Source organism: Lactuca sativa, chromosome 3 (genome assembly GCF_002870075.4).
Source record: "Lactuca sativa cultivar Salinas chromosome 3, Lsat_Salinas_v11, whole genome shotgun sequence".
NCBI classification, from domain to species: domain Eukaryota; kingdom Viridiplantae; phylum Streptophyta; class Magnoliopsida; order Asterales; family Asteraceae; genus Lactuca; species Lactuca sativa.
In genome coordinates, this window is record NC_056625.2 from 123,318,170 (window position 1) to 123,321,729 (window position 3,560).

Here is a 3,560-nt window from a genome sequence, read left to right on the forward strand (position 1 = left end):
GCACCCCAGAATGGCTTGACACGGGTAGGTCGGCACCCCAGAATGGCCGTACCGGGTAGTCAGGCACCCCAGAATAGCCTGGCAGTATATATGTTATGTGCTCGTATGGCATGCGGTACGTTGGGGGAACTCACTAAGCTTTGTGCTTACGTTTACAGTTTTGTTTTCAGGTACCTCTGCATCGAAGGGGAAGGAGCCGGCGCGGTAGCGGCACGTCATACACACACTCTTCGGTTTCCGCATTTATGAGATTTACTGGGACTGTACTCTGATATTCTGATGGGATGTATGGTGTGGCTTTTTAGAACGCGGTTGCAATGTGTTATGATGTGAACAAACAATGTTTCTTTTTATTTAGACGATGTTTTTATTTATTAATGTTTTCTAAAGTAATATTTAAAAAAAAAAAAAAATGAAATTTTCGGACGTAAAAATTGGGTCGTTACATATATCTTTTCACTTTATATTGGAAGCCTTCAGTAACACTTTTGAATCCTAAATTAAGCTTATGTTGTTCTTTACTTTTGAAGAGTAGCAATAACTTCACATAAGAAGCATAATTATGTGTTGTGGCACCTTTACGTTTTTGTTAGGTTAATTCAAGCAATAATAAAGGTTGAATCATACCCTAATGGGTGGCTTGTGTTTCTTTAGAGTTGAAAAAATAATAAGGAAACTTTTCCTGTTGTGGTTTTCAAGGTTGTAAGAGTTTAACTTCACCTTCAGTATCATCCCCACCAAATTCTATGCAACTCTGAAAAAGTTCAATTGGCTCTCCATGTGGAATTATATTACCACCATCAACCAACAACACTAGTTTTGGCTCATTATTTGCAAATTCAACAACATCAACTGTAGGAGAACCATTAGTAACAAGCTTGCATTTATACCTATAATCACCCCTATCTATAGGGATATTGTAAAAAAATGAACATGATTGGTTATCATAGGTAATAAATTACAGATTTGGTTACTTCCAGCACCGGAAGACCCATTTAAACAAGAACAATTTTCCACGCCAATCGATGAATTCCACTTTCCATAAAATTATTAACAACAAAAAATGGTACTATGTTAGCAGAAATATTATTAACAAAACTAGGAAAATATCTAATGTCACTATCATCAAGAATGTGCATGACTATATTTTATACAGGACATTGAAAAGATAGATTTATTTGATTAGCATGTAACCTAGACTTGGAAGAAACCAACATATCTACACCAAAGCATGTGTAGTCTGAAAGAATATATTGCATAGATACGTCATACACTTCCATTGCCCTCCACTAGAACCTGACAATCGAAAAAATAATGCACACATACTCATTCTGGAACGTATAAGAGAACTATCAAACACATAAATATACTGCACACAAGCAACAAAAGCACACGAATACCCTAATTTTACCTCTCCAGAATAGCAATCCAATATGTACGGACATTCTAGAATACTCTTTGGAATACACTTTTCAGTCTGTTATGTACGGGGTGTGAGATTCCAGACCCAAATTGCCACTAACCACCACCAACTCCGGAACTAAAATATTTACTCCAAAATATCATATTCAGGAATACTTGAACATCTCATGTCCGGAATGGCCGTAGGTACTCCATAATGCTTTATTCCGGAGAAAGTGGTATGAAGAGTTTTTTTTATTGTTGTTGGTGTGAAAGGGCATCTCTGGGATCCCCTACTACAAAACTGTAAATATTGTTTGTACGAAGGTTTATTTATTTATTTAGTTATTTATTGTTGTTGTTGTTGTGAAAGGTCTTTTTTGGTTTTAAACAATAGTGGAACTAAATAATACCCAACCCTAAAAATTCAGTTTTAAATAATAGTTCGAACTAAATAATATGTAGTGTCTATTTTGGTTTTAAACAATAGTTGAACTAAATAATACCCACCCCTAAAATTTCATATCGGATTTAATTATATGGATACACAAACTAACATAATAAAATGAGTTTTTTGCAACTTAATAATTTTCAACTTAGATTGCATTTGATATATAAAATAATTAAGCTTTCCTCTTGTTGCACTTAAGTTTCTTAAAGCACAATCACGATCACCCTGGCGAATTACTCACCTGAGATTGGTCCTGCAGATGAGTAGAAGGACCATCTAGTGATCTCCTCCGTCACGATTTCCCCACCACCATTAAATGATCCCCCACCCATTCCAAAACTAGATCCATCGCTTAACTATGAGACAATAATAGATCTGTCCCCAAATTCATACGTTGTACAATACAATGATAAACATCATAGTCAAATACACAAATAATTTAATACTATTATTACAATCACTCTTTCCATCTACAAGAAGAATACATAGAAATAGGAGCCGATCCGTATACAACAATTTTTTCTCCGTACACAACAATTGGTGTTTTAAAATGTTTTATTGTACAACTATATAATATATGAATTGTTCTGTATGACAAAAAACTATTGTGTACGAATCACTATAAAAGTACCTCACGTTAGAATTCCGCCAACAAAGAGCAGCCCATTGATTATATAGTCAAATGGATCTCCTGCACCACATAGTCAGATACACATTGCATGAATCAACGGAGACAAGTAATTCCATAACAAAAATGTTTTGACCACAACAAGGACATGTTGTCGGTGACATTTTTCTTAAATACACTTTTTAATTTAAACCAACTTCTTTATCGTAAAAAAAAAAGGACATCATTGAGGGTGTTGTGGATGTAGATTATAGTGTGTCCTAGATTGCAGCTGCTTTTCCTTCTCATCATTGCATACACTCAAAGTAACAATCGCAGTACACCTAATTAACCATACCCTGCACTGCATCCCTGCTATCCTTCAGCTGCATGTTGTTTTTGGTAAGATCTTAAGCCCCTTTCTTTCTGCAATTTCGGCATCCACTATCTACACTTAGGTTTTTACTAGTAACAAGATTATACAAATGAGACATGGGTCCATCTATTAATCTGCAGGACCAGTCTCACGCAGGGGCGGATGCATGTGGTGCCCGGGGTCCCAGGCCACCACTCCGATCCGGTGGGTAAGTGTAACTCTTTTTATTTTTTATTTTTTGTGTGTGTGTGTTAGGTGGTGTGACAACTATTTTAGATTTGTTTGGAAATATATTTTTATGCCACCATTGTTGAAAGTGTCTACGTGATTAGGTCTCAGGTCATTTTTAGTAAGAGTAGATTTTTCATGTGATTTGGTACCACAGTCTTGTGTGGTCCTGAATAATATAAGAACATGAAGATCGATAATATTAATATCCTCTAGTGATGGAAAATTCTTGCAAGAGATTTTTTATTCTGAATATGAAAAGAAGACATTGGTCATGTAAAGATAGAGTCAATATCATGGTGGTGTTTTCTCAATGCCTTGATTATTGTTTTCAAAGTCCTATTTTTCATGCCTTGAATTTTAAGTATACTTTGTTATTTTTTATTTAAATAAAATATATTTTTACAGATGCATGGTAGTTTATTTCTTAAAGTTTTTTAATAGTTGAAAAAGCTTTTGAATTTTTTTGTGAGAATTTATATGACATTGTGTTTATA

General features: G+C 34.7%; 1 long non-coding RNA gene across 1 annotated transcript; it reads right to left on the reverse strand.

Moving 5' to 3' along the window:
- Nucleotides 1-2,279: 2,279 nt before the first annotated feature.
- On the reverse strand, nt 2,280-3,251 carry LOC122197062 (uncharacterized). The gene is made up of 2 exons (XR_006189848.1): nt 2,818-3,251; nt 2,280-2,543 (listed from the first exon to the last, which is right to left on the reverse strand). It is a non-coding gene; the product is annotated as an uncharacterized LOC122197062 (long non-coding RNA).
- Between the last annotated feature and the right edge of the window lie 309 nt (nt 3,252-3,560).